The sequence below is a fragment of the Hydractinia symbiolongicarpus genome, chromosome 7 (genome assembly GCF_029227915.1).
Source record: "Hydractinia symbiolongicarpus strain clone_291-10 chromosome 7, HSymV2.1, whole genome shotgun sequence".
In the NCBI taxonomy this organism is placed as follows: domain Eukaryota; kingdom Metazoa; phylum Cnidaria; class Hydrozoa; order Anthoathecata; family Hydractiniidae; genus Hydractinia; species Hydractinia symbiolongicarpus.
Window position 1 is genome coordinate 33,179,428 of NC_079881.1, and position 24,925 is coordinate 33,204,352.

Below are 24,925 nucleotides of genomic sequence, written 5' to 3' on the forward strand. Positions count from 1 at the left end.
AGCGAGCAAACAAGAATTTTTGCGCTTTTCTTGCATTCGACGCAGTCTTCGTGAGCTCAGCAGATTTCTATTTTTAGGCATGGTCCCAGTGGGAACCTCCAAATATTGCAACGCCGGCGATGTTTCACGCCGTCATGCGGGATATTGGGAAAAGTTTTCAATTAGCAATCACCACGCCTCGGTTAAACCTCATTGGCTATGGTAATGCCACTGCGCAAAGCTAACCCAACAAGAACGGCAACCATCGCGTGCTTCTTTAACGTTGTCGATTGCTTGTGGTTACGGCATTTTGGTCCCCACCTCGCCTTTCCCTTGTGCCACTTAAACAGTTTTCATATGCATAGCCGAACTAAGACAAGTGTCCGTTGTCGTCGTGAGAGTAAGGGCCAGTGCCGCAACGAGCGCTTTGTCTCCACCACTGATTCGCCATTTACACCTAGAATGCCCACCGTCTGCGGAAGTGACCAGTTGCGTTGAAAAGAGGCGATGCATAATGTGTCCTGCTTTACACGAAAGGGTTCTTCTCCATTCGGAAGCGAGCAAACAAGAATTTTTGCGCTTTTCTTGCATTCGACGCAGTCTTCGTGAGCTCAGCAGATTTCTATTTTTAGGCATGGTCCCAGTGGGAACCTCCAAATATTGCAACGCCGGCGATGTTTCACGCCGTCATGCGGGATATTGGGAAAAGTTTTCAATTAGCAATCACCACGCCTCGGTTAAACCTCATTGGCTATGGTAATGCCACTGCGCAAAGCTAACCCAACAAGAACGGCAACCATCGCGTGCTTCTTTAACGTTGTCGATTGCTTGTGGTTACGGCATTTTGGTCCCCACCTCGCCTTTCCCTTGTGCCACTTAAACAGTTTTCATATGCATAGCCGAACTAAGACAAGTGTCCGTTGTCGTCGTGAGAGTAAGGGCCAGTGCCGCAACGAGCGCTTTGTCTCCACCACTGATTCGCCATTTACACCTAGAATGCCCACCGTCTGCGGAAGTGACCAGTTGCGTTGAAAAGAGGCGATGCATAATGTGTCCTGCTTTACACGAAAGGGTTCTTCTCCATTCGGAAGCGAGCAAACAAGAATTTTTGCGCTTTTCTTGCATTCGACGCAGTCTTCGTGAGCTCAGCAGATTTCTATTTTTAGGCATGGTCCCAGTGGGAACCTCCAAATATTGCAACGCCGGCGATGTTTCACGCCGTCATGCGGGATATTGGGAAAAGTTTTCAATTAGCAATCACCACGCCTCGGTTAAACCTCATTGGCTATGGTAATGCCACTGCGCAAAGCTAACCCAACAAGAACGGCAACCATCGCGTGCTTCTTTAACGTTGTCGATTGCTTGTGGTTACGGCATTTTGGTCCCCACCTCGCCTTTCCCTTGTGCCACTTAAACAGTTTTCATATGCATAGCCGAACTAAGACAAGTGTCCGTTGTCGTCGTGAGAGTAAGGGCCAGTGCCGCAACGAGCGCTTTGTCTCCACCACTGATTCGCCATTTACACCTAGAATGCCCACCGTCTGCGGAAGTGACCAGTTGCGTTGAAAAGAGGCGATGCATAATGTGTCCTGCTTTACACGAAAGGGTTCTTCTCCATTCGGAAGCGAGCAAACAAGAATTTTTGCGCTTTTCTTGCATTCGACGCAGTCTTCGTGAGCTCAGCAGATTTCTATTTTTAGGCATGGTCCCAGTGGGAACCTCCAAATATTGCAACGCCGGCGATGTTTCACGCCGTCATGCGGGATATTGGGAAAAGTTTTCAATTAGCAATCACCACGCCTCGGTTAAACCTCATTGGCTATGGTAATGCCACTGCGCAAAGCTAACCCAACAAGAACGGCAACCATCGCGTGCTTCTTTAACGTTGTCGATTGCTTGTGGTTATGGCATTTTGGTCCCCACCTCGCCTTTCCCTTGTGCCACTTAAACAGTTTTCATATGCATAGCCGAACTAAGACAAGTGTCCGTTGTCGTCGTGAGAGTAAGGGCCAGTGCCGCAACGAGCGCTTTGTCTCCACCACTGATTCGCCATTTACACCTAGAATGCCCACCGTCTGCGGAAGTGACCAGTTGCGTTGAAAAGAGGCGATGCATAATGTGTCCTGCTTTACACGAAAGGGTTCTTCTCCATTCGGAAGCGAGCAAACAAGAATTTTTGCGCTTTTCTTGCATTCGACGCAGTCTTCGTGAGCTCAGCAGATTTCTATTTTTAGGCATGGTCCCAGTGGGAACCTCCAAATATTGCAACGCCGGCGATGTTTCACGCCGTCATGCGGGATATTGGGAAAAGTTTTCAATTAGCAATCACCACGCCTCGGTTAAACCTCATTGGCTATGGTAATGCCACTGCGCAAAGCTAACCCAACAAGAACGGCAACCATCGCGTGCTTCTTTAACGTTGTCGATTGCTTGTGGTTACGGCATTTTGGTCCCCACCTCGCCTTTCCCTTGTGCCACTTAAACAGTTTTCATATGCATAGCCGAACTAAGACAAGTGTCCGTTGTCGTCGTGAGAGTAAGGGCCAGTGCCGCAACGAGCGCTTTGTCTCCACCACTGATTCGCCATTTACACCTAGAATGCCCACCGTCTGCGGAAGTGCCCAGTTGCGTTGAAAAGAGGCGATGCATAATGTGTCCTGCTTTACACGAAAGGGTTCTTCTCCATTCGGAAGCGAGCAAACAAGAATTTTTGCGCTTTTCTTGCATTCGACGCAGTCTTCGTGAGCTCAGCAGATTTCTATTTTTAGGCATGGTCCCAGTGGGAACCTCCAAATATTGCAACGCCGGCGATGTTTCACGCCGTCATGCGGGATATTGGGAAAAGTTTTCAATTAGCAATCACCACGCCTCGGTTAAACCTCATTGGCTATGGTAATGCCACTGCGCAAAGCTAACCCAACAAGAACGGCAACCATCGCGTGCTTCTTTAACGTTGTCGATTGCTTGTGGTTACGGCATTTTGGTCCCCACCTCGCCTTTCCCTTGTGCCACTTAAACAGTTTTCATATGCATAGCCGAACTAAGACAAGTGTCCGTTGTCGTCGTGAGAGTAAGGGCCAGTGCCGCAACGAGCGCTTTGTCTCCACCACTGATTCGCCATTTACACCTAGAATGCCCACCGTCTGCGGAAGTGACCAGTTGCGTTGAAAAGAGGCGATGCATAATGTGTCCTGCTTTACACGAAAGGGTTCTTCTCCATTCGGAAGCGAGCAAACAAGAATTTTTGCGCTTTTCTTGCATTCGACGCAGTCTTCGTGAGCTCAGCAGATTTCTATTTTTAGGCATGGTCCCAGTGGGAACCTCCAAATATTGCAACGCCGGCGATGTTTCACGCCGTCATGCGGGATATTGGGAAAAGTTTTCAATTAGCAATCACCACGCCTCGGTTAAACCTCATTGGCTATGGTAATGCCACTGCGCAAAGCTAACCCAACAAGAACGGCAACCATCGCGTGCTTCTTTAACGTTGTCGATTGCTTGTGGTTACGGCATTTTGGTCCCCACCTCGCCTTTCCCTTGTGCCACTTAAACAGTTTTCATATGCATAGCCGAACTAAGACAAGTGTCCGTTGTCGTCGTGAGAGTAAGGGCCAGTGCCGCAACGAGCGCTTTGTCTCCACCACTGATTCGCCATTTACACCTAGAATGCCCACCGTCTGCGGAAGTGACCAGTTGCGTTGAAAAGAGGCGATGCATAATGTGTCCTGCTTTACACGAAAGGGTTCTTCTCCATTCGGAAGCGAGCAAACAAGAATTTTTGCGCTTTTCTTGCATTCGACGCAGTCTTCGTGAGCTCAGCAGATTTCTATTTTTAGGCATGGTCCCAGTGGGAACCTCCAAATATTGCAACGCCGGCGATGTTTCACGCCGTCATGCGGGATATTGGGAAAAGTTTTCAATTAGCAATCACCACGCCTCGGTTAAACCTCATTGGCTATGGTAATGCCACTGCGCAAAGCTAACCCAACAAGAACGGCAACCATCGCGTGCTTCTTTAACGTTGTCGATTGCTTGTGGTTACGGCATTTTGGTCCCCACCTCGCCTTTCCCTTGTGCCACTTAAACAGTTTTCATATGCATAGCCGAACTAAGACAAGTGTCCGTTGTTGTCGTGAGAGTAAGGGCCAGTGCCGCAACGAGCGCTTTGTCTCCACCACTGATTCGCCATTTACACCTAGAATGCCCACCGTCTGCGGAAGTGACCAGTTGCGTTGAAAAGAGGCGATGCATAATGTGTCCTGCTTTACACGAAAGGGTTCTTCTCCATTCGGAAGCGAGCAAACAAGAATTTTTGCGCTTTTCTTGCATTCGACGCAGTCTTCGTGAGCTCAGCAGATTTCTATTTTTAGGCATGGTCCCAGTGTGAACCTCCAAATATTGCAACGCCGGCGATGTTTCACGCCGTCATGCGGGATATTGGGAAAAGTTTTCAATTAGCAATCACCACGCCTCGGTCAAACCTCATTGGCTATGGTAATGCCACTGCGCAAAGCTAACCCAACAAGAACGGCAACCATCGCGTGCTTCTTTAACGTTGTCGATTGCTTGTGGTTACGGCATTTTGGTCCCCACCTCGCCTTTCCCTTGTGCCACTTAAACAGTTTTCATATGCATAGCCGAACTAAGACAAGTGTCCGTTGTCGTCGTGAGAGTAAGGGCCAGTGCCGCAACGAGCGCTTTGTCTCCACCACTGATTCGCCATTTACACCTAGAATGCCCACCGTCTGCGGAAGTGACCAGTTGCGTTGAAAAGAGGCGATGCATAATGTGTCCTGCTTTACACGAAAGGGTTCTTCTCCATTCGGAAGCGAGCAAACAAGAATTTTTGCGCTTTTCTTGCATTCGACGCAGTCTTCGTGAGCTCAGCAGATTTCTATTTTTAGGCATGGTCCCAGTGGGAACCTCCAAATATTGCAACGCCGGCGATGTTTCACGCCGTCATGCGGGATATTGGGAAAAGTTTTCAATTAGCAATCACCACGCCTCGGTTAAACCTCATTGGCTATGGTAATGCCACTGCGCAAAGCTAACCCAACAAGAACGGCAACCATCGCGTGCTTCTTTAACGTTGTCGATTGCTTGTGGTTACGGCATTTTGGTCCCCACCTCGCCTTTCCCTTGTGCCACTTAAACAGTTTTCATATGCATAGCCGAACTAAGACAAGTGTCCGTTGTCGTCGTGAGAGTAAGGGCCAGTGCCGCAACGAGCGCTTTGTCTCCACCACTGATTCGCCATTTACACCTAGAATGCCCACCGTCTGCGGAAGTGACCAGTTGCGTTGAAAAGAGGCGATGCATAATGTGTCCTGCTTTACACGAAAGGGTTCTTCTCCATTCGGAAGCGAGCAAACAAGAATTTTTGCGCTTTTCTTGCATTCGACGCAGTCTTCGTGAGCTCAGCAGATTTCTATTTTTAGGCATGGTCCCAGTGGGAACCTCCAAATATTGCAACGCCGGCGATGTTTCACGCCGTCATGCGGGATATTGGGAAAAGTTTTCAATTAGCAATCACCACGCCTCGGTTAAACCTCATTGGCTATGGTAATGCCACTGCGCAAAGCTAACCCAACAAGAACGGCAACCATCGCGTGCTTCTTTAACGTTGTCGATTGCTTGTGGTTACGGCATTTTGGTCCCCACCTCGCCTTTCCCTTGTGCCACTTAAACAGTTTTCATATGCATAGCCGAACTAAGACAAGTGTCCGTTGTCGTCGTGAGAGTAAGGGCCAGTGCCGCAACGAGCGCTTTGTCTCCACCACTGATTCGCCATTTACACCTAGAATGCCCACCGTCTGCGGAAGTGACCAGTTGCGTTGAAAAGAGGCGATGCATAATGTGTCCTGCTTTACACGAAAGGGTTCTTCTCCATTCGGAAGCGAGCAAACAAGAATTTTTGCGCTTTTCTTGCATTCGACGCAGTCTTCGTGAGCTCAGCAGATTTCTATTTTTAGGCATGGTCCCAGTGGGAACCTCCAAATATTGCAACGCCGGCGATGTTTCACGCCGTCATGCGGGATATTGGGAAAAGTTTTCAATTAGCAATCACCACGCCTCGGTTAAACCTCATTGGCTATGGTAATGCCACTGCGCAAAGCTAACCCAACAAGAACGGCAACCATCGCGTGCTTCTTTAACGTTGTCGATTGCTTGTGGTTACGGCATTTTGGTCCCCACCTCGCCTTTCCCTTGTGCCACTTAAACAGTTTTCATATGCATAGCCGAACTAAGACAAGTGTCCGTTGTCGTCGTGAGAGTAAGGGCCAGTGCCGCAACGAGCGCTTTGTCTCCACCACTGATTCGCCATTTACACCTAGAATGCCCACCGTCTGCGGAAGTGACCAGTTGCGTTGAAAAGAGGCGATGCATAATGTGTCCTGCTTTACACGAAAGGGTTCTTCTCCATTCGGAAGCGAGCAAACAAGAATTTTTGCGCTTTTCTTGCATTCGACGCAGTCTTCGTGAGCTCAGCAGATTTCTATTTTTAGGCATGGTCCCAGTGGGAACCTCCAAATATTGCAACGCCGGCGATGTTTCACGCCGTCATGCGGGATATTGGGAAAAGTTTTCAATTAGCAATCACCACGCCTCGGTTAAACCTCATTGGCTATGGTAATGCCACTGCGCAAAGCTAACCCAACAAGAACGGCAACCATCGCGTGCTTCTTTAACGTTGTCGATTGCTTGTGGTTACGGCATTTTGGTCCCCACCTCGCCTTTCCCTTGTGCCACTTAAACAGTTTTCATATGCATAGCCGAACTAAGACAAGTGTCCGTTGTCGTCGTGAGAGTAAGGGCCAGTGCCGCAACGAGCGCTTTGTCTCCACCACTGATTCGCCATTTACACCTAGAATGCCCACCGTCTGCGGAAGTGACCAGTTGCGTTGAAAAGAGGCGATGCATAATGTGTCCTGCTTTACACGAAAGGGTTCTTCTCCATTCGGAAGCGAGCAAACAAGAATTTTTGCGCTTTTCTTGCATTCGACGCAGTCTTCGTGAGCTCAGCAGATTTCTATTTTTAGGCATGGTCCCAGTGGGAACCTCCAAATATTGCAACGCCGGCGATGTTTCACGCCGTCATGCGGGATATTGGGAAAAGTTTTCAATTAGCAATCACCACGCCTCGGTTAAACCTCATTGGCTATGGTAATGCCACTGCGCAAAGCTAACCCAACAAGAACGGCAACCATCGCGTGCTTCTTTAACGTTGTCGATTGCTTGTGGTTACGGCATTTTGGTCCCCACCTCGCCTTTCCCTTGTGCCACTTAAACAGTTTTCATATGCATAGCCGAACTAAGACAAGTGTCCGTTGTCGTCGTGAGAGTAAGGGCCAGTGCCGCAACGAGCGCTTTGTCTCCACCACTGATTCGCCATTTACACCTAGAATGCCCACCGTCTGCGGAAGTGACCAGTTGCGTTGAAAAGAGGCGATGCATAATGTGTCCTGCTTTACACGAAAGGGTTCTTCTCCATTCGGAAGCGAGCAAACAAGAATTTTTGCGCTTTTCTTGCATTCGACGCAGTCTTCGTGAGCTCAGCAGATTTCTATTTTTAGGCATGGTCCCAGTGGGAACCTCCAAATATTGCAACGCCGGCGATGTTTCACGCCGTCATGCGGGATATTGGGAAAAGTTTTCAATTAGCAATCACCACGCCTCGGTTAAACCTCATTGGCTATGGTAATGCCACTGCGCAAAGCTAACCCAACAAGAACGGCAACCATCGCGTGCTTCTTTAACGTTGTCGATTGCTTGTGGTTACGGCATTTTGGTCCCCACCTCGCCTTTCCCTTGTGCCACTTAAACAGTTTTCATATGCATAGCCGAACTAAGACAAGTGTCCGTTGTCGTCGTGAGAGTAAGGGCCAGTGCCGCAACGAGCGCTTTGTCTCCACCACTGATTCGCCATTTACACCTAGAATGCCCACCGTCTGCGGAAGTGACCAGTTGCGTTGAAAAGAGGCGATGCATAATGTGTCCTGCTTTACACGAAAGGGTTCTTCTCCATTCGGAAGCGAGCAAACAAGAATTTTTGCGCTTTTCTTGCATTCGACGCAGTCTTCGTGAGCTCAGCAGATTTCTATTTTTAGGCATGGTCCCAGTGGGAACCTCCAAATATTGCAACGCCGGCGATGTTTCACGCCGTCATGCGGGATATTGGGAAAAGTTTTCAATTAGCAATCACCACGCCTCGGTTAAACCTCATTGGCTATGGTAATGCCACTGCGCAAAGCTAACCCAACAAGAACGGCAACCATCGCGTGCTTCTTTAACGTTGTCGATTGCTTGTGGTTACGGCATTTTGGTCCCCACCTCGCCTTTCCCTTGTGCCACTTAAACAGTTTTCATATGCATAGCCGAACTAAGACAAGTGTCCGTTGTCGTCGTGAGAGTAAGGGCCAGTGCCGCAACGAGCGCTTTGTCTCCACCACTGATTCGCCATTTACACCTAGAATGCCCACCGTCTGCGGAAGTGACCAGTTGCGTTGAAAAGAGGCGATGCATAATGTGTCCTGCTTTACACGAAAGGGTTCTTCTCCATTCGGAAGCGAGCAAACAAGAATTTTTGCGCTTTTCTTGCATTCGACGCAGTCTTCGTGAGCTCAGCAGATTTCTATTTTTAGGCATGGTCCCAGTGGGAACCTCCAAATATTGCAACGCCGGCGATGTTTCACGCCGTCATGCGGGATATTGGGAAAAGTTTTCAATTAGCAATCACCACGCCTCGGTTAAACCTCATTGGCTATGGTAATGCCACTGCGCAAAGCTAACCCAACAAGAACGGCAACCATCGCGTGCTTCTTTAACGTTGTCGATTGCTTGTGGTTACGGCATTTTGGTCCCCACCTCGCCTTTCCCTTGTGCCACTTAAACAGTTTTCATATGCATAGCCGAACTAAGACAAGTGTCCGTTGTCGTCGTGAGAGTAAGGGCCAGTGCCGCAACGAGCGCTTTGTCTCCACCACTGATTCGCCATTTACACCTAGAATGCCCACCGTCTGCGGAAGTGACCAGTTGCGTTGAAAAGAGGCGATGCATAATGTGTCCTGCTTTACACGAAAGGGTTCTTCTCCATTCGGAAGCGAGCAAACAAGAATTTTTGCGCTTTTCTTGCATTCGACGCAGTCTTCGTGAGCTCAGCAGATTTCTATTTTTAGGCATGGTCCCAGTGGGAACCTCCAAATATTGCAACGCCGGCGATGTTTCACGCCGTCATGCGGGATATTGGGAAAAGTTTTCAATTAGCAATCACCACGCCTCGGTTAAACCTCATTGGCTATGGTAATGCCACTGCGCAAAGCTAACCCAACAAGAACGGCAACCATCGCGTGCTTCTTTAACGTTGTCGATTGCTTGTGGTTACGGCATTTTGGTCCCCACCTCGCCTTTCCCTTGTGCCACTTAAACAGTTTTCATATGCATAGCCGAACTAAGACAAGTGTCCGTTGTCGTCGTGAGAGTAAGGGCCAGTGCCGCAACGAGCGCTTTGTCTCCACCACTGATTCGCCATTTACACCTAGAATGCCCACCGTCTGCGGAAGTGACCAGTTGCGTTGAAAAGAGGCGATGCATAATGTGTCCTGCTTTACACGAAAGGGTTCTTCTCCATTCGGAAGCGAGCAAACAAGAATTTTTGCGCTTTTCTTGCATTCGACGCAGTCTTCGTGAGCTCAGCAGATTTCTATTTTTAGGCATGGTCCCAGTGGGAACCTCCAAATATTGCAACGCCGGCGATGTTTCACGCCGTCATGCGGGATATTGGGAAAAGTTTTCAATTAGCAATCACCACGCCTCGGTTAAACCTCATTGGCTATGGTAATGCCACTGCGCAAAGCTAACCCAACAAGAACGGCAACCATCGCGTGCTTCTTTAACGTTGTCGATTGCTTGTGGTTACGGCATTTTGGTCCCCACCTCGCCTTTCCCTTGTGCCACTTAAACAGTTTTCATATGCATAGCCGAACTAAGACAAGTGTCCGTTGTCGTCGTGAGAGTAAGGGCCAGTGCCGCAACGAGCGCTTTGTCTCCACCACTGATTCGCCATTTACACCTAGAATGCCCACCGTCTGCGGAAGTGACCAGTTGCGTTGAAAAGAGGCGATGCATAATGTGTCCTGCTTTACACGAAAGGGTTCTTCTCCATTCGGAAGCGAGCAAACAAGAATTTTTGCGCTTTTCTTGCATTCGACGCAGTCTTCGTGAGCTCAGCAGATTTCTATTTTTAGGCATGGTCCCAGTGGGAACCTCCAAATATTGCAACGCCGGCGATGTTTCACGCCGTCATGCGGGATATTGGGAAAAGTTTTCAATTAGCAATCACCACGCCTCGGTTAAACCTCATTGGCTATGGTAATGCCACTGCGCAAAGCTAACCCAACAAGAACGGCAACCATCGCGTGCTTCTTTAACGTTGTCGATTGCTTGTGGTTACGGCATTTTGGTCCCCACCTCGCCTTTCCCTTGAGCCACTTAAACAGTTTTCATATGCATAGCCGAACTAAGACAAGTGTCCGTTGTCGTCGTGAGAGTAAGGGCCAGTGCCGCAACGAGCGCTTTGTCTCCACCACTGATTCGCCATTTACACCTAGAATGCCCACCGTCTGCGGAAGTGACCAGTTGCGTTGAAAAGAGGCGATGCATAATGTGTCCTGCTTTACACGAAAGGGTTCTTCTCCAATCGGAAGCGAGCAAACAAGAATTTTTGCGCTTTTCTTGCATTCGACGCAGTCTTCGTGAGCTCAGCAGATTTCTATTTTTAGGCATGGTCCCAGTGGGAACCTCCAAATATTGCAACGCCGGCGATGTTTCACGCCGTCATGCGGGATATTGGGAAAAGTTTTCAATTAGCAATCACCACGCCTCGGTTAAACCTCATTGGCTATGGTAATGCCACTGCGCAAAGCTAACCCAACAAGAACGGCAACCATCGCGTGCTTCTTTAACGTTGTCGATTGCTTGTGGTTACGGCATTTTGGTCCCCACCTCGCCTTTCCCTTGTGCCACTTAAACAGTTTTCATATGCATAGCCGAACTAAGACAAGTGTCCGTTGTCGTCGTGAGAGTAAGGGCCAGTGCCGCAACGAGCGCTTTGTCTCCACCACTGATTCGCCATTTACACTTAGAATGCCCACCGTCTGCGGAAGTGACCAGTTGCGTTGAAAAGAGGCGATGCATAATGTGTCCTGCTTTACACGAAAGGGTTCTTCTCCATTCGGAAGCGAGCAAACAAGAATTTTTGCGCTTTTCTTGCATTCGACGCAGTCTTCGTGAGCTCAGCAGATTTCTATTTTTAGGCATGGTCCCAGTGGGAACCTCCAAATATTGCAACGCCGGCGATGTTTCACGCCGTCATGCGGGATATTGGGAAAAGTTTTCAATTAGCAATCACCACGCCTCGGTTAAACCTCATTGGCTATGGTAATGCCACTGCGCAAAGCTAACCCAACAAGAACGGCAACCATCGCGTGCTTCTTTAACGTTGTCGATTGCTTGTGGTTACGGCATTTTGGTCCCCACCTCGCCTTTCCCTTGTGCCACTTAAACAGTTTTCATATGCATAGCCGAACTAAGACAAGTGTCCGTTGTCGTCGTGAGAGTAAGGGCCAGTGCCGCAACGAGCGCTTTGTCTCCACCACTGATTCGCCATTTACACCTAGAATGCCCACCGTCTGCGGAAGTGACCAGTTGCGTTGAAAAGAGGCGATGCATAATGTGTCCTGCTTTACACGAAAGGGTTCTTCTCCATTCGGAAGCGAGCAAACAAGAATTTTTGCGCTTTTCTTGCATTCGACGCAGTCTTCGTGAGCTCAGCAGATTTCTATTTTTAGGCATGGTCCCAGTGGGAACCTCCAAATATTGCAACGCCGGCGATGTTTCACGCCGTCATGCGGGATATTGGGAAAAGTTTTCAATTAGCAATCACCACGCCTCGGTTAAACCTCATTGGCTATGGTAATGCCACTGCGCAAAGCTAACCCAACAAGAACGGCAACCATCGCGTGCTTCTTTAACGTTGTCGATTGCTTGTGGTTACGGCATTTTGGTCCCCACCTCGCCTTTCCCTTGTGCCACTTAAACAGTTTTCATATGCATAGCCGAACTAAGACAAGTGTCCGTTGTCGTCGTGAGAGTAAGGGCCAGTGCCGCAACGAGCGCTTTGTCTCCACCACTGATTCGCCATTTACACCTAGAATGCCCACCGTCTGCGGAAGTGACCAGTTGCGTTGAAAAGAGGCGATGCATAATGTGTCCTGCTTTACACGAAAGGGTTCTTCTCCATTCGGAAGCGAGCAAACAAGAATTTTTGCGCTTTTCTTGCATTCGACGCAGTCTTCGTGAGCTCAGCAGATTTCTATTTTTAGGCATGGTCCCAGTGGGAACCTCCAAATATTGCAACGCCGGCGATGTTTCACGCCGTCATGCGGGATATTGGGAAAAGTTTTCAATTAGCAATCACCACGCCTCGGTTAAACCTCATTGGCTATGGTAATGCCACTGCGCAAAGCTAACCCAACAAGAACGGCAACCATCGCGTGCTTCTTTAACGTTGTCGATTGCTTGTGGTTACGGCATTTTGGTCCCCACCTCGCCTTTCCCTTGTGCCACTTAAACAGTTTTCATATGCATAGCCGAACTAAGACAAGTGTCCGTTGTCGTCGTGAGAGTAAGGGCCAGTGCCGCAACGAGCGCTTTGTCTCCACCACTGATTCGCCATTTACACTTAGAATGCCCACCGTCTGCGGAAGTGACCAGTTGCGTTGAAAAGAGGCGATGCATAATGTGTCCTGCTTTACACGAAAGGGTTCTTCTCCATTCGGAAGCGAGCAAACAAGAATTTTTGCGCTTTTCTTGCATTCGACGCAGTCTTCGTGAGCTCAGCAGATTTCTATTTTTAGGCATGGTCCCAGTGGGAACCTCCAAATATTGCAACGCCGGCGATGTTTCACGCCGTCATGCGGGATATTGGGAAAAGTTTTCAATTAGCAATCACCACGCCTCGGTTAAACCTCATTGGCTATGGTAATGCCACTGCGCAAAGCTAACCCAACAAGAACGGCAACCATCGCGTGCTTCTTTAACGTTGTCGATTGCTTGTGGTTACGGCATTTTGGTCCCCACCTCGCCTTTCCCTTGTGCCACTTAAACAGTTTTCATATGCATAGCCGAACTAAGACAAGTGTCCGTTGTCGTCGTGAGAGTAAGGGCCAGTGCCGCAACGAGCGCTTTGTCTCCACCACTGATTCGCCATTTACACCTAGAATGCCCACCGTCTGCGGAAGTGACCAGTTGCGTTGAAAAGAGGCGATGCATAATGTGTCCTGCTTTACACGAAAGGGTTCTTCTCCATTCGGAAGCGAGCAAACAAGAATTTTTGCGCTTTTCTTGCATTCGACGCAGTCTTCGTGAGCTCAGCAGATTTCTATTTTTAGGCATGGTCCCAGTGGGAACCTCCAAATATTGCAACGCCGGCGATGTTTCACGCCGTCATGCGGGATATTGGGAAAAGTTTTCAATTAGCAATCACCACGCCTCGGTTAAACCTCATTGGCTATGGTAATGCCACTGCGCAAAGCTAACCCAACAAGAACGGCAACCATCGCGTGCTTCTTTAACGTTGTCGATTGCTTGTGGTTACGGCATTTTGGTCCCCACCTCGCCTTTCCCTTGTGCCACTTAAACAGTTTTCATATGCATAGCCGAACTAAGACAAGTGTCCGTTGTCGTCGTGAGAGTAAGGGCCAGTGCCGCAACGAGCGCTTTGTCTCCACCACTGATTCGCCATTTACACCTAGAATGCCCACCGTCTGCGGAAGTGACCAGTTGCGTTGAAAAGAGGCGATGCATAATGTGTCCTGCTTTACACGAAAGGGTTCTTCTCCATTCGGAAGCGAGCAAACAAGAATTTTTGCGCTTTTCTTGCATTCGACGCAGTCTTCGTGAGCTCAGCAGATTTCTATTTTTAGGCATGGTCCCAGTGGGAACCTCCAAATATTGCAACGCCGGCGATGTTTCACGCCGTCATGCGGGATATTGGGAAAAGTTTTCAATTAGCAATCACCACGCCTCGGTTAAACCTCATTGGCTATGGTAATGCCACTGCGCAAAGCTAACCCAACAAGAACGGCAACCATCGCGTGCTTCTTTAACGTTGTCGATTGCTTGTGGTTACGGCATTTTGGTCCCCACCTCGCCTTTCCCTTGTGCCACTTAAACAGTTTTCATATGCATAGCCGAACTAAGACAAGTGTCCGTTGTCGTCGTGAGAGTAAGGGCCAGTGCCGCAACGAGCGCTTTGTCTCCACCACTGATTCGCCATTTACACTTAGAATGCCCACCGTCTGCGGAAGTGACCAGTTGCGTTGAAAAGAGGCGATGCATAATGTGTCCTGCTTTACACGAAAGGGTTCTTCTCCATTCGGAAGCGAGCAAACAAGAATTTTTGCGCTTTTCTTGCATTCGACGCAGTCTTCGTGAGCTCAGCAGATTTCTATTTTTAGGCATGGTCCCAGTGGGAACCTCCAAATATTGCAACGCCGGCGATGTTTCACGCCGTCATGCGGGATATTGGGAAAAGTTTTCAATTAGCAATCACCACGCCTCGGTTAAACCTCATTGGCTATGGTAATGCCACTGCGCAAAGCTAACCCAACAAGAACGGCAACCATCGCGTGCTTCTTTAACGTTGTCGATTGCTTGTGGTTACGGCATTTTGGTCCCCACCTCGCCTTTCCCTTGTGCCACTTAAACAGTTTTCATATGCATAGCCGAACTAAGACAAGTGTCCGTTGTCGTCGTGAGAGTAAGGGCCAGTGCCGCAACGAGCGCTTTGTCTCCACCACTGATTCGCCATTTACACCTAGAATGCCCACCGTCTGCGGAAGTGACCAGTTGCGTTGAAAAGAGGCGATGCATAATGTGTCCTGCTTTACACGAAAGGGTTCTTCTCCATTCGGAAGCGAGCAAACAAGAATTTTTGCGCTTTTCTTGCATTCGACGCAGTCTTCGTGAGCTCAGCAGATTTCTATTTTTAGGCATGGTCCCAGTGGGAACCTCCAAATATTGCAACGCCGGCGATGTTTCACGCCGTCATGCGGGATATTGGGAAAAGTTTTCAATTAGCAATCACCACGCCTCGGTTAAACCTCATTGGCTATGGTAATGCCACTGCGCAAAGCTAACCCAACAAGAACGGCAACCATCGCGTGCTTCTTTAACGTTGTCGATTGCTTGTGGTTACGGCATTTTGGTCCCCACCTCGCCTTTCCCTTGTGCCACTTAAACAGTTTTCATATGCATAGCCGAACTAAGACAAGTGTCCGTTGTCGTCGTGAGAGTAAGGGCCAGTGCCGCAACGAGCGCTTTGTCTCCACCACTGATTCGCCATTTACACCTAGAATGCCCACCGTCTGCGGAAGTGACCAGTTGCGTTGAAAAGAGGCGATGCATAATGTGTCCTGCTTTACACGAAAGGGTTCTTCTCCATTCGGAAGCGAGCAAACAAGAATTTTTGCGCTTTTCTTGCATTCGACGCAGTCTTCGTGAGCTCAGCAGATTTCTATTTTTAGGCATGGTCCCAGTGGGAACCTCCAAATATTGCAACGCCGGCGATGTTTCACGCCGTCATGCGGGATATTGGGAAAAGTTTTCAATTAGCAATCACCACGCCTCGGTTAAACCTCATTGGCTATGGTAATGCCACTGCGCAAAGCTAACCCAACAAGAACGGCAACCATCGCGTGCTTCTTTAACGTTGTCGATTGCTTGTGGTTACGGCATTTTGGTCCCCACCTCGCCTTTCCCTTGTGCCACTTAAACAGTTTTCATATGCATAGCCGAACTAAGACAAGTGTCCGTTGTCGTCGTGAGAGTAAGGGCCAGTGCCGCAACGAGCGCTTTGTCTCCACCACTGATTCGCCATTTACACCTAGAATGCCCACCGTCTGCGGAAGTGACCAGTTGCGTTGAAAAGAGGCGATGCATAATGTGTCCTGCTTTACACGAAAGGGTTCTTCTCCATTCGGAAGCGAGCAAACAAGAATTTTTGCGCTTTTCTTGCATTCGACGCAGTCTTCGTGAGCTCAGCAGATTTCTATTTTTAGGCATGGTCCCAGTGGGAACCTCCAAATATTGCAACGCCGGCGATGTTTCACGCCGTCATGCGGGATATTGGGAAAAGTTTTCAATTAGCAATCACCACGCCTCGGTTAAACCTCATTGGCTATGGTAATGCCACTGCGCAAAGCTAACCCAACAAGAACGGCAACCATCGCGTGCTTCTTTAACGTTGTCGATTGCTTGTGGTTACGGCATTTTGGTCCCCACCTCGCCTTTCCCTTGTGCCACTTAAACAGTTTTCATATGCATAGCCGAACTAAGACAAGTGTCCGTTGTCGTCGTGAGAGTAAGGGCCAGTGCCGCAACGAGCGCTTTGTCTCCACCACTGATTCGCCATTTACACCTAGAATGCCCACCGTCTGCGGAAGTGACCAGTTGCGTTGAAAAGAGGCGATGCATAATGTGTCCTGCTTTACACGAAAGGGTTCTTCTCCATTCGGAAGCGAGCAAACAAGAATTTTTGCGCTTTTCTTGCATTCGACGCAGTCTTCGTGAGCTCAGCAGATTTCTATTTTTAGGCATGGTCCCAGTGGGAACCTCCAAATATTGCAACGCCGGCGATGTTTCACGCCGTCATGCGGGATATTGGGAAAAGTTTTCAATTAGCAATCACCACGCCTCGGTTAAACCTCATTGGCTATGGTAATGCCACTGCGCAAAGCTAACCCAACAAGAACGGCAACCATCGCGTGCTTCTTTAACGTTGTCGATTGCTTGTGGTTACGGCATTTTGGTCCCCACCTCGCCTTTCCCTTGTGCCACTTAAACAGTTTTCATATGCATAGCCGAACTAAGACAAGTGTCCGTTGTCGTCGTGAGAGTAAGGGCCAGTGCCGCAACGAGCGCTTTGTCTCCACCACTGATTCGCCATTTACACCTAGAATGCCCACCGTCTGCGGAAGTGACCAGTTGCGTTGAAAAGAGGCGATGCATAATGTGTCCTGCTTTACACGAAAGGGTTCTTCTCCATTCGGAAGCGAGCAAACAAGAATTTTTGCGCTTTTCTTGCATTCGACGCAGTCTTCGTGAGCTCAGCAGATTTCTATTTTTAGGCATGGTCCCAGTGGGAACCTCCAAATATTGCAACGCCGGCGATGTTTCACGCCGTCATGCGGGATATTGGGAAAAGTTTTCAATTAGCAATCACCACGCCTCGGTTAAACCTCATTGGCTATGGTAATGCCACTGCGCAAAGCTAACCCAACAAGAACGGCAACCATCGCGTGCTTCTTTAACGTTGTCGATTGCTTGTGGTTACGGCATTTTGGTCCCCACCTCGCCTTTCCCTTGTGCCACTTAAACAGTTTTCATATGCATAGCCGAACTAAGACAAGTGTCCGTTGTCGTCGTGAGAGTAAGGGCCAGTGCCGCAACGAGCGCTTTGTCTCCACCACTGATTCGCCATTTACACCTAGAATGCCCACCGTCTGCGGAAGTGACCAGTTGCGTTGAAAAGAGGCGATGCATAATGTGTCCTGCTTTACACGAAAGGGTTCTTCTCCATTCGGAAGCGAGCAAACAAGAATTTTTGCGCTTTTCTTGCATTCGACGCAGTCTTCGTGAGCTCAGCAGATTTCTATTTTTAGGCATGGTCCCAGTGGGAACCTCCAAATATTGCAACGCCGGCGATGTTTCACGCCGTCATGCGGGATATTGGGAAAAGTTTTCAATTAGCAATCACCACGCCTCGGTTAAACCTCATTGGCTATGGTAATGCCACTGCGCAAAGCTAACCCAACAAGAACGGCAACCATCGCGTGCTTCTTTAACGTTGTCGATTGCTTGTGGTTACGGCATTTTGGTCCCCACCTCGCCTTTCCCTTGTGCCACTTAAACAGTTTTCATATGCATAGCCGAACTAAGACAAGTGTCCGTTGTCGTCGTGAGAGTAAGGGCCAGTGCCGCAACGAGCGCTTTGTCTCCACCACTGATTCGCCATTTACACCTAGAATGCCCACCGTCTGCGGAAGTGACCAGTTGCGTTGAAAAGAGGCGATGCATAATGTGTCCTGCTTTACACGAAAGGGTTCTTCTCCATTCGGAAGCGAGCAAACAAGAATTTTTGCGCTTTTCTTGCATTCGACGCAGTCTTCGTGAGCTCAGCAGATTTCTATTTTTAGGCATGGTCCCAGTGGGAACCTCCAAATATTGCAACGCCGGCGATGTTTCACGCCGTCATGCGGGATATTGGGAAAAGTTTTCAATTAGCAATCACCACGCCTCGGTTAAACCTCATTGGCTATGGTAATGCCACTGCGCAAAGCTAACCCAACAAGAACGGCAACCATCGCGTGCTTCTTTAACGTTGTCGATTGCTTGTGGTTACGGCATTTTGGTCCCCACCTCGCCTTTCCCTTGTGCCACTTAAACAGTTTTCATATGCATAGCCGAACTAAGACAAGTGTCCGTTGTCGTCGTGAGAGTAAGGGCCAGTGCCGCAACGAGCGCTTTGTCTCCACCACTGATTCGCCATTTACACCTAGAATGCCCACCGTCTGCGGAAGTGACCAGTTGCGTTGAAAAGAGGCGATGCATAATGTGTCCTGCTTTACACGAAAGGGTTCTTCTCCATTCGGAAGCGAGCAAACAAGAATTTTTGCGCTTTTCTTGCATTCGACGCAGTCTTCGTGAGCTCAGCAGATTTCTATTTTTAGGCATGGTCCCAGTGGGAACCTCCAAATATTGCAACGCCGGCGATGTTTCACGCCGTCATGCGGGATATTGGGAAAAGTTTTCAATTAGCAATCACCACGCCTCGGTTAAACCTCATTGGCTATGGTAATGCCACTGCGCAAAGCTAACCCAACAAGAACGGCAACCATCGCGTGCTTCTTTAACGTTGTCGATTGCTTGTGGTTACGGCATTTTGGTCCCCACCTCGCCTTTCCCTTGTGCCACTTAAACAGTTTTCATATGCATAGCCGAACTAAGACAAGTGTCCGTTGTCGTCGTGAGAGTAAGGGCCAGTGCCGCAACGAGCGCTTTGTCTCCACCACTGATTCGCCATTTACACCTAGAATGCCCACCGTCTGCGGAAGTGACCAGTTGCGTTGAAAAGAGGCGATGCATAATGTGTCCTGCTTTACACGAAAGGGTTCTTCTCCATTCGGAAGCGAGCAAACAAGAATTTTTGCGCTTTTCTTGCATTCGACGCAGTCTTCGTGAGCTCAGCAGATTTCTATTTTTAGGCATGGTCCCAGTGGGAACCTCCAAATATTGCAACGCCGGCGATGTTTCACGCCGTCATGCGGGATATTGGGAAAAGTTTTCAATTAGCAATCACCACGCCTCGGTTAAACCTCATTGGCTATGGTAATGCCACTGCGCAAAGCTAACCCAACAAGAACGGCAACCATCGCGTGCTTCTTTAACGTTGTCGATTGCTTGTGGTTACGGCATTTTGGTCCCCACCTCGCCTTTCCCTTGTGCCACTTAAACAGTTTTCATATGCATAGCCGAACTAAGACAAGTGTCCGTTGTCGTCGTGAGAGTAAGGGCCAGTGCCGCAACGAGCGCTTTGTCTCCACCACTGATTCGCCATTTACACCTAGAATGCCCACCGTCTGCGGAAGTGACCAGTTGCGTTGAAAAGAGGCGATGCATAATGTGTCCTGCTTTACACGAAAGGGTTCTTCTCCATTCGGAAGCGAGCAAACAAGAATTTTTGCGCTTTTCTTGCATTCGACGCAGTCTTCGTGAGCTCAGCAGATTTCTATTTTTAGGCATGGTCCCAGTGGGAACCTCCAAATATTGCAACGCCGGCGATGTTTCACGCCGTCATGCGGGATATTGGGAAAAGTTTTCAATTAGCAATCACCACGCCTCGGTTAAACCTCATTGGCTATGGTAATGCCACTGCGCAAAGCTAACCCAACAAGAACGGCAACCATCGCGTGCTTCTTTAACGTTGTCGATTGCTTGTGGTTACGGCATTTTGGTCCCCACCTCGCCTTTCCCTTGTGCCACTTAAACAGTTTTCATATGCATAGCCGAACTAAGACAAGTGTCCGTTGTCGTCGTGAGAGTAAGGGCCAGTGCCGCAACGAGCGCTTTGTCTCCACCACTGATTCGCCATTTACACCTAGAATGCCCACCGTCTGCGGAAGTGACCAGTTGCGTTGAAAAGAGGCGATGCATAATGTGTCCTGCTTTACACGAAAGGGTTCTTCTCCATTCGGAAGCGAGCAAACAAGAATTTTTGCGCTTTTCTTGCATTCGACGCAGTCTTCGTGAGCTCAGCAGATTTCTATTTTTAGGCATGGTCCCAGTGGGAACCTCCAAATATTGCAACGCCGGCGATGTTTCACGCCGTCATGCGGGATATTGGGAAAAGTTTTCAATTAGCAATCACCACGCCTCGGTTAAACCTCATTGGCTATGGTAATGCCACTGCGCAAAGCTAACCCAACAAGAACGGCAACCATCGCGTGCTTCTTTAACGTTGTCGATTGCTTGTGGTTACGGCATTTTGGTCCCCACCTCGCCTTTCCCTTGTGCCACTTAAACAGTTTTCATATGCATAGCCGAACTAAGACAAGTGTCCGTTGTCGTCGTGAGAGTAAGGGCCAGTGCCGCAACGAGCGCTTTGTCTCCACCACTGATTCGCCATTTACACCTAGAATGCCCACCGTCTGCGGAAGTGACCAGTTGCGTTGAAAAGAGGCGATGCATAATGTGTCCTGCTTTACACGAAAGGGTTCTTCTCCATTCGGAAGCGAGCAAACAAGAATTTTTGCGCTTTTCTTGCATTCGACGCAGTCTTCGTGAGCTCAGCAGATTTCTATTTTTAGGCATGGTCCCAGTGGGAACCTCCAAATATTGCAACGCCGGCGATGTTTCACGCCGTCATGCGGGATATTGGGAAAAGTTTTCAATTAGCAATCACCACGCCTCGGTTAAACCTCATTGGCTATGGTAATGCCACTGCGCAAAGCTAACCCAACAAGAACGGCAACCATCGCGTGCTTCTTTAACGTTGTCGATTGCTTGTGGTTACGGCATTTTGGTCCCCACCTCGCCTTTCCCTTGTGCCACTTAAACAGTTTTCATATGCATAGCCGAACTAAGACAAGTGTCCGTTGTCGTCGTGAGAGTAAGGGCCAGTGCCGCAACGAGCGCTTTGTCTCCACCACTGATTCGCCATTTACACCTAGAATGCCCACCGTCTGCGGAAGTGACCAGTTGCGTTGAAAAGAGGCGATGCATAATGTGTCCTGCTTTACACGAAAGGGTTCTTCTCCATTCGGAAGCGAGCAAACAAGAATTTTTGCGCTTTTCTTGCATTCGACGCAGTCTTCGTGAGCTCAGCAGATTTCTATTTTTAGGCATGGTCCCAGTGGGAACCTCCAAATATTGCAACGCCGGCGATGTTTCACGCCGTCATGCGGGATATTGGGAAAAGTTTTCAATTAGCAATCACCACGCCTCGGTTAAACCTCATTGGCTATGGTAATGCCACTGCGCAAAGCTAACCCAACAAGAACGGCAACCATCGCGTGCTTCTTTAACGTTGTCGATTGCTTGTGGTTACGGCATTTTGGTCCCCACCTCGCCTTTCCCTTGTGCCACTTAAACAGTTTTCATATGCATAGCCGAACTAAGACAAGTGTCCGTTGTCGTCGTGAGAGTAAGGGCCAGTGCCGCAACGAGCGCTTTGTCTCCACCACTGATTCGCCATTTACACCTAGAATGCCCACCGTCTGCGGAAGTGACCAGTTGCGTTGAAAAGAGGCGATGCATAATGTGTCCTGCTTTACACGAAAGGGTTCTTCTCCATTCGGAAGCGAGCAAACAAGAATTTTTGCGCTTTTCTTGCATTCGACGCAGTCTTCGTGAGCTCAGCAGATTTCTATTTTTAGGCATGGTCCCAGTGGGAACCTCCAAATATTGCAACGCCGGCGATGTTTCACGCCGTCATGCGGGATATTGGGAAAAGTTTTCAATTAGCAATCACCACGCCTCGGTTAAACCTCATTGGCTATGGTAATGCCACTGCGCAAAGCTAACCCAACAAGAACGGCAACCATCGCGTGCTTCTTTAACGTTGTCGATTGCTTGTGGTTACGGCATTTTGGTCCCCACCTCGCCTTTCCCTTGTGCCACTTAAACAGTTTTCATATGCATAGCCGAACTAAGACAAGTGTCCGTTGTCGTCGTGAGAGTAAGGGCCAGTGCCGCAACGAGCGCTTTGTCTCCACCACTGATTCGCCATTTACACCTAGAATGCCCACCGTCTGCGGAAGTGACCAGTTGCGTTGAAAAGAGGCGATGCATAATGTGTCCTGCTTTACACGAAAGGGTTCTTCTCCATTCGGAAGCGAGCAAACAAGAATTTTTGCGCTTTTCTTGCATTCGACGCAGTCTTCGTGAGCTCAGCAGATTTCTATTTTTAGGCATGGTCCCAGTGGGAACCTCCAAATATTGCAACGCCGGCGATGTTTCACGCCGTCATGCGGGATATTGGGAAAAGTTTTCAATTAGCAATCACCACGCCTCGGTTAAACCTCATTGGCTATGGTAATGCCACTGCGCAAAGCTAACCCAACAAGAACGGCAACCATCGCGTGCTTCTTTAACGTTGTCGATTGCTTGTGGTTACGGCATTTTGGTCCCCACCTCGCCTTTCCCTTGTGCCACTTAAACAGTTTTCATATGCATAGCCGAACTAAGACAAGTGTCCGTTGTCGTCGTGAGAGTAAGGGCCAGTGCCGCAACGAGCGCTTTGTCTCCACCACTGATTCGCCATTTACACCTAGAATGCCCACCGTCTGCGGAAGTGACCAGTTGCGTTGAAAAGAGGCGATGCATAATGTGTCCTGCTTTACACGAAAGGGTTCTTCTCCATTCGGAAGCGAGCAAACAAGAATTTTTGCGCTTTTCTTGCATTCGACGCAGTCTTCGTGAGCTCAGCAGATTTCTATTTTTAGGCATGGTCCCAGTGGGAACCTCCAAATATTGCAACGCCGGCGATGTTTCACGCCGTCATGCGGGATATTGGGAAAAGTTTTCAATTAGCAATCACCACGCCTCGGTTAAACCTCATTGGCTATGGTAATGCCACTGCGCAAAGCTAACCCAACAAGAACGGCAACCATCGCGTGCTTCTTTAACGTTGTCGATTGCTTGTGGTTACGGCATTTTGGTCCCCACCTCGCCTTTCCCTTGTGCCACTTAAACAGTTTTCATATGCATAGCCGAACTAAGACAAGTGTCCGTTGTCGTCGTGAGAGTAAGGGCCAGTGCCGCAACGAGCGCTTTGTCTCCACCACTGATTCGCCATTTACACCTAGAATGCCCACCGTCTGCGGAAGTGACCAGTTGCGTTGAAAAGAGGCGATGCATAATGTGTCCTGCTTTACACGAAAGGGTTCTTCTCCATTCGGAAGCGAGCAAACAAGAATTTTTGCGCTTTTCTTGCATTCGACGCAGTCTTCGTGAGCTCAGCAGATTTCTATTTTTAGGCATGGTCCCAGTGGGAACCTCCAAATATTGCAACGCCGGCGATGTTTCACGCCGTCATGCGGGATATTGGGAAAAGTTTTCAATTAGCAATCACCACGCCTCGGTTAAACCTCATTGGCTATGGTAATGCCACTGCGCAAAGCTAACCCAACAAGAACGGCAACCATCGCGTGCTTCTTTAACGTTGTCGATTGCTTGTGGTTACGGCATTTTGGTCCCCACCTCGCCTTTCCCTTGTGCCACTTAAACAGTTTTCATATGCATAGCCGAACTAAGACAAGTGTCCGTTGTCGTCGTGAGAGTAAGGGCCAGTGCCGCAACGAGCGCTTTGTCTCCACCACTGATTCGCCATTTACACCTAGAATGCCCACCGTCTGCGGAAGTGACCAGTTGCGTTGAAAAGAGGCGATGCATAATGTGTCCTGCTTTACACGAAAGGGTTCTTCTCCATTCGGAAGCGAGCAAACAAGAATTTTTGCGCTTTTCTTGCATTCGACGCAGTCTTCGTGAGCTCAGCAGATTTCTATTTTTAGGCATGGTCCCAGTGGGAACCTCCAAATATTGCAACGCCGGCGATGTTTCACGCCGTCATGCGGGATATTGGGAAAAGTTTTCAATTAGCAATCACCACGCCTCGGTTAAACCTCATTGGCTATGGTAATGCCACTGCGCAAAGCTAACCCAACAAGAACGGCAACCATCGCGTGCTTCTTTAACGTTGTCGATTGCTTGTGGTTACGGCATTTTGGTCCCCACCTCGCCTTTCCCTTGTGCCACTTAAACAGTTTTCATATGCATAGCCGAACTAAGACAAGTGTCCGTTGTCGTCGTGAGAGTAAGGGCCAGTGCCGCAACGAGCGCTTTGTCTCCACCACTGATTCGCCATTTACACCTAGAATGCCCACCGTCTGCGGAAGTGACCAGTTGCGTTGAAAAGAGGCGATGCATAATGTGTCCTGCTTTACACGAAAGGGTTCTTCTCCATTCGGAAGCGAGCAAACAAGAATTTTTGCGCTTTTCTTGCATTCGACGCAGTCTTCGTGAGCTCAGCAGATTTCTATTTTTAGGCATGGTCCCAGTGGGAACCTCCAAATATTGCAACGCCGGCGATGTTTCACGCCGTCATGCGGGATATTGGGAAAAGTTTTCAATTAGCAATCACCACGCCTCGGTTAAACCTCATTGGCTATGGTAATGCCACTGCGCAAAGCTAACCCAACAAGAACGGCAACCATCGCGTGCTTCTTTAACGTTGTCGATTGCTTGTGGTTACGGCATTTTGGTCCCCACCTCGCCTTTCCCTTGTGCCACTTAAACAGTTTTCATATGCATAGCCGAACTAAGACAAGTG

At 49.0% G+C, this 24,925-nt stretch overlaps 47 non-coding genes across 47 annotated transcripts; all 47 read right to left on the reverse strand.

Moving 5' to 3' along the window:
* Positions 1 to 83: 83 nt before the first annotated feature.
* LOC130649772 (U4 spliceosomal RNA) lies at positions 84 to 222 on the reverse strand. Its single transcript, XR_008983193.1, has one exon. It is a non-coding gene; the product is annotated as a U4 spliceosomal RNA (small nuclear RNA).
* A 395-nt stretch (positions 223 to 617) lies between these two features.
* LOC130649773 (U4 spliceosomal RNA) lies at positions 618 to 756 on the reverse strand. The gene has a single exon (XR_008983194.1). It is a non-coding gene; the product is annotated as a U4 spliceosomal RNA (small nuclear RNA).
* Positions 757 to 1,151: 395 nt separating this feature from the next.
* Positions 1,152 to 1,290, reverse strand: LOC130649774 (U4 spliceosomal RNA). The gene has a single exon (XR_008983195.1). It is a non-coding gene; the product is annotated as a U4 spliceosomal RNA (small nuclear RNA).
* Positions 1,291 to 1,685: 395 nt separating this feature from the next.
* On the reverse strand, positions 1,686 to 1,824 carry LOC130649775 (U4 spliceosomal RNA). The gene has a single exon (XR_008983196.1). It is a non-coding gene; the product is annotated as a U4 spliceosomal RNA (small nuclear RNA).
* Positions 1,825 to 2,219: 395 nt separating this feature from the next.
* LOC130649777 (U4 spliceosomal RNA) lies at positions 2,220 to 2,358 on the reverse strand. Its single transcript, XR_008983197.1, has one exon. It is a non-coding gene; the product is annotated as a U4 spliceosomal RNA (small nuclear RNA).
* A 395-nt stretch (positions 2,359 to 2,753) lies between these two features.
* Positions 2,754 to 2,892, reverse strand: LOC130649778 (U4 spliceosomal RNA). The gene has a single exon (XR_008983198.1). It is a non-coding gene; the product is annotated as a U4 spliceosomal RNA (small nuclear RNA).
* Positions 2,893 to 3,287: 395 nt separating this feature from the next.
* On the reverse strand, positions 3,288 to 3,426 carry LOC130649779 (U4 spliceosomal RNA). Its single transcript, XR_008983199.1, has one exon. It is a non-coding gene; the product is annotated as a U4 spliceosomal RNA (small nuclear RNA).
* Positions 3,427 to 3,821: 395 nt separating this feature from the next.
* LOC130649780 (U4 spliceosomal RNA) lies at positions 3,822 to 3,960 on the reverse strand. Its single transcript, XR_008983200.1, has one exon. It is a non-coding gene; the product is annotated as a U4 spliceosomal RNA (small nuclear RNA).
* Positions 3,961 to 4,355: 395 nt separating this feature from the next.
* On the reverse strand, positions 4,356 to 4,494 carry LOC130650014 (U4 spliceosomal RNA). Its single transcript, XR_008983421.1, has one exon. It is a non-coding gene; the product is annotated as a U4 spliceosomal RNA (small nuclear RNA).
* Positions 4,495 to 4,889: 395 nt separating this feature from the next.
* Positions 4,890 to 5,028, reverse strand: LOC130649781 (U4 spliceosomal RNA). Its single transcript, XR_008983201.1, has one exon. It is a non-coding gene; the product is annotated as a U4 spliceosomal RNA (small nuclear RNA).
* A 395-nt stretch (positions 5,029 to 5,423) lies between these two features.
* LOC130649784 (U4 spliceosomal RNA) lies at positions 5,424 to 5,562 on the reverse strand. Its single transcript, XR_008983203.1, has one exon. It is a non-coding gene; the product is annotated as a U4 spliceosomal RNA (small nuclear RNA).
* Positions 5,563 to 5,957: 395 nt separating this feature from the next.
* LOC130649785 (U4 spliceosomal RNA) lies at positions 5,958 to 6,096 on the reverse strand. The gene has a single exon (XR_008983204.1). It is a non-coding gene; the product is annotated as a U4 spliceosomal RNA (small nuclear RNA).
* Positions 6,097 to 6,491: 395 nt separating this feature from the next.
* On the reverse strand, positions 6,492 to 6,630 carry LOC130649786 (U4 spliceosomal RNA). Its single transcript, XR_008983205.1, has one exon. It is a non-coding gene; the product is annotated as a U4 spliceosomal RNA (small nuclear RNA).
* Positions 6,631 to 7,025: 395 nt separating this feature from the next.
* On the reverse strand, positions 7,026 to 7,164 carry LOC130649787 (U4 spliceosomal RNA). The gene has a single exon (XR_008983206.1). It is a non-coding gene; the product is annotated as a U4 spliceosomal RNA (small nuclear RNA).
* Positions 7,165 to 7,559: 395 nt separating this feature from the next.
* LOC130649788 (U4 spliceosomal RNA) lies at positions 7,560 to 7,698 on the reverse strand. The gene has a single exon (XR_008983207.1). It is a non-coding gene; the product is annotated as a U4 spliceosomal RNA (small nuclear RNA).
* A 395-nt stretch (positions 7,699 to 8,093) lies between these two features.
* Positions 8,094 to 8,232, reverse strand: LOC130649789 (U4 spliceosomal RNA). Its single transcript, XR_008983208.1, has one exon. It is a non-coding gene; the product is annotated as a U4 spliceosomal RNA (small nuclear RNA).
* A 395-nt stretch (positions 8,233 to 8,627) lies between these two features.
* On the reverse strand, positions 8,628 to 8,766 carry LOC130649790 (U4 spliceosomal RNA). Its single transcript, XR_008983209.1, has one exon. It is a non-coding gene; the product is annotated as a U4 spliceosomal RNA (small nuclear RNA).
* A 395-nt stretch (positions 8,767 to 9,161) lies between these two features.
* LOC130649791 (U4 spliceosomal RNA) lies at positions 9,162 to 9,300 on the reverse strand. The gene has a single exon (XR_008983210.1). It is a non-coding gene; the product is annotated as a U4 spliceosomal RNA (small nuclear RNA).
* A 395-nt stretch (positions 9,301 to 9,695) lies between these two features.
* LOC130649792 (U4 spliceosomal RNA) lies at positions 9,696 to 9,834 on the reverse strand. The gene has a single exon (XR_008983211.1). It is a non-coding gene; the product is annotated as a U4 spliceosomal RNA (small nuclear RNA).
* A 395-nt stretch (positions 9,835 to 10,229) lies between these two features.
* Positions 10,230 to 10,368, reverse strand: LOC130649793 (U4 spliceosomal RNA). The gene has a single exon (XR_008983212.1). It is a non-coding gene; the product is annotated as a U4 spliceosomal RNA (small nuclear RNA).
* Positions 10,369 to 10,763: 395 nt separating this feature from the next.
* Positions 10,764 to 10,902, reverse strand: LOC130649795 (U4 spliceosomal RNA). The gene has a single exon (XR_008983214.1). It is a non-coding gene; the product is annotated as a U4 spliceosomal RNA (small nuclear RNA).
* Positions 10,903 to 11,297: 395 nt separating this feature from the next.
* On the reverse strand, positions 11,298 to 11,436 carry LOC130649796 (U4 spliceosomal RNA). The gene has a single exon (XR_008983215.1). It is a non-coding gene; the product is annotated as a U4 spliceosomal RNA (small nuclear RNA).
* Positions 11,437 to 11,831: 395 nt separating this feature from the next.
* Positions 11,832 to 11,970, reverse strand: LOC130649797 (U4 spliceosomal RNA). The gene has a single exon (XR_008983216.1). It is a non-coding gene; the product is annotated as a U4 spliceosomal RNA (small nuclear RNA).
* Positions 11,971 to 12,365: 395 nt separating this feature from the next.
* Positions 12,366 to 12,504, reverse strand: LOC130649799 (U4 spliceosomal RNA). The gene has a single exon (XR_008983217.1). It is a non-coding gene; the product is annotated as a U4 spliceosomal RNA (small nuclear RNA).
* Positions 12,505 to 12,899: 395 nt separating this feature from the next.
* Positions 12,900 to 13,038, reverse strand: LOC130649800 (U4 spliceosomal RNA). Its single transcript, XR_008983218.1, has one exon. It is a non-coding gene; the product is annotated as a U4 spliceosomal RNA (small nuclear RNA).
* A 395-nt stretch (positions 13,039 to 13,433) lies between these two features.
* On the reverse strand, positions 13,434 to 13,572 carry LOC130649801 (U4 spliceosomal RNA). Its single transcript, XR_008983219.1, has one exon. It is a non-coding gene; the product is annotated as a U4 spliceosomal RNA (small nuclear RNA).
* Positions 13,573 to 13,967: 395 nt separating this feature from the next.
* On the reverse strand, positions 13,968 to 14,106 carry LOC130649802 (U4 spliceosomal RNA). The gene has a single exon (XR_008983220.1). It is a non-coding gene; the product is annotated as a U4 spliceosomal RNA (small nuclear RNA).
* Positions 14,107 to 14,501: 395 nt separating this feature from the next.
* On the reverse strand, positions 14,502 to 14,640 carry LOC130649803 (U4 spliceosomal RNA). The gene has a single exon (XR_008983221.1). It is a non-coding gene; the product is annotated as a U4 spliceosomal RNA (small nuclear RNA).
* Positions 14,641 to 15,035: 395 nt separating this feature from the next.
* On the reverse strand, positions 15,036 to 15,174 carry LOC130649804 (U4 spliceosomal RNA). The gene has a single exon (XR_008983222.1). It is a non-coding gene; the product is annotated as a U4 spliceosomal RNA (small nuclear RNA).
* Positions 15,175 to 15,569: 395 nt separating this feature from the next.
* LOC130649805 (U4 spliceosomal RNA) lies at positions 15,570 to 15,708 on the reverse strand. The gene has a single exon (XR_008983223.1). It is a non-coding gene; the product is annotated as a U4 spliceosomal RNA (small nuclear RNA).
* A 395-nt stretch (positions 15,709 to 16,103) lies between these two features.
* On the reverse strand, positions 16,104 to 16,242 carry LOC130649807 (U4 spliceosomal RNA). The gene has a single exon (XR_008983225.1). It is a non-coding gene; the product is annotated as a U4 spliceosomal RNA (small nuclear RNA).
* Positions 16,243 to 16,637: 395 nt separating this feature from the next.
* LOC130649808 (U4 spliceosomal RNA) lies at positions 16,638 to 16,776 on the reverse strand. Its single transcript, XR_008983226.1, has one exon. It is a non-coding gene; the product is annotated as a U4 spliceosomal RNA (small nuclear RNA).
* A 395-nt stretch (positions 16,777 to 17,171) lies between these two features.
* Positions 17,172 to 17,310, reverse strand: LOC130649809 (U4 spliceosomal RNA). The gene has a single exon (XR_008983227.1). It is a non-coding gene; the product is annotated as a U4 spliceosomal RNA (small nuclear RNA).
* Positions 17,311 to 17,705: 395 nt separating this feature from the next.
* Positions 17,706 to 17,844, reverse strand: LOC130649810 (U4 spliceosomal RNA). The gene has a single exon (XR_008983228.1). It is a non-coding gene; the product is annotated as a U4 spliceosomal RNA (small nuclear RNA).
* A 395-nt stretch (positions 17,845 to 18,239) lies between these two features.
* LOC130649811 (U4 spliceosomal RNA) lies at positions 18,240 to 18,378 on the reverse strand. The gene has a single exon (XR_008983229.1). It is a non-coding gene; the product is annotated as a U4 spliceosomal RNA (small nuclear RNA).
* A 395-nt stretch (positions 18,379 to 18,773) lies between these two features.
* LOC130649812 (U4 spliceosomal RNA) lies at positions 18,774 to 18,912 on the reverse strand. Its single transcript, XR_008983230.1, has one exon. It is a non-coding gene; the product is annotated as a U4 spliceosomal RNA (small nuclear RNA).
* Positions 18,913 to 19,307: 395 nt separating this feature from the next.
* LOC130649813 (U4 spliceosomal RNA) lies at positions 19,308 to 19,446 on the reverse strand. Its single transcript, XR_008983231.1, has one exon. It is a non-coding gene; the product is annotated as a U4 spliceosomal RNA (small nuclear RNA).
* A 395-nt stretch (positions 19,447 to 19,841) lies between these two features.
* LOC130649815 (U4 spliceosomal RNA) lies at positions 19,842 to 19,980 on the reverse strand. The gene has a single exon (XR_008983232.1). It is a non-coding gene; the product is annotated as a U4 spliceosomal RNA (small nuclear RNA).
* Positions 19,981 to 20,375: 395 nt separating this feature from the next.
* LOC130649816 (U4 spliceosomal RNA) lies at positions 20,376 to 20,514 on the reverse strand. Its single transcript, XR_008983233.1, has one exon. It is a non-coding gene; the product is annotated as a U4 spliceosomal RNA (small nuclear RNA).
* Positions 20,515 to 20,909: 395 nt separating this feature from the next.
* Positions 20,910 to 21,048, reverse strand: LOC130649817 (U4 spliceosomal RNA). Its single transcript, XR_008983234.1, has one exon. It is a non-coding gene; the product is annotated as a U4 spliceosomal RNA (small nuclear RNA).
* Positions 21,049 to 21,443: 395 nt separating this feature from the next.
* LOC130649819 (U4 spliceosomal RNA) lies at positions 21,444 to 21,582 on the reverse strand. The gene has a single exon (XR_008983236.1). It is a non-coding gene; the product is annotated as a U4 spliceosomal RNA (small nuclear RNA).
* Positions 21,583 to 21,977: 395 nt separating this feature from the next.
* Positions 21,978 to 22,116, reverse strand: LOC130649820 (U4 spliceosomal RNA). Its single transcript, XR_008983237.1, has one exon. It is a non-coding gene; the product is annotated as a U4 spliceosomal RNA (small nuclear RNA).
* Positions 22,117 to 22,511: 395 nt separating this feature from the next.
* LOC130649821 (U4 spliceosomal RNA) lies at positions 22,512 to 22,650 on the reverse strand. Its single transcript, XR_008983238.1, has one exon. It is a non-coding gene; the product is annotated as a U4 spliceosomal RNA (small nuclear RNA).
* A 395-nt stretch (positions 22,651 to 23,045) lies between these two features.
* LOC130649822 (U4 spliceosomal RNA) lies at positions 23,046 to 23,184 on the reverse strand. The gene has a single exon (XR_008983239.1). It is a non-coding gene; the product is annotated as a U4 spliceosomal RNA (small nuclear RNA).
* A 395-nt stretch (positions 23,185 to 23,579) lies between these two features.
* On the reverse strand, positions 23,580 to 23,718 carry LOC130649823 (U4 spliceosomal RNA). The gene has a single exon (XR_008983240.1). It is a non-coding gene; the product is annotated as a U4 spliceosomal RNA (small nuclear RNA).
* Positions 23,719 to 24,113: 395 nt separating this feature from the next.
* Positions 24,114 to 24,252, reverse strand: LOC130649824 (U4 spliceosomal RNA). Its single transcript, XR_008983241.1, has one exon. It is a non-coding gene; the product is annotated as a U4 spliceosomal RNA (small nuclear RNA).
* A 395-nt stretch (positions 24,253 to 24,647) lies between these two features.
* Positions 24,648 to 24,786, reverse strand: LOC130649825 (U4 spliceosomal RNA). The gene has a single exon (XR_008983242.1). It is a non-coding gene; the product is annotated as a U4 spliceosomal RNA (small nuclear RNA).
* Between the last annotated feature and the right edge of the window lie 139 nt (positions 24,787 to 24,925).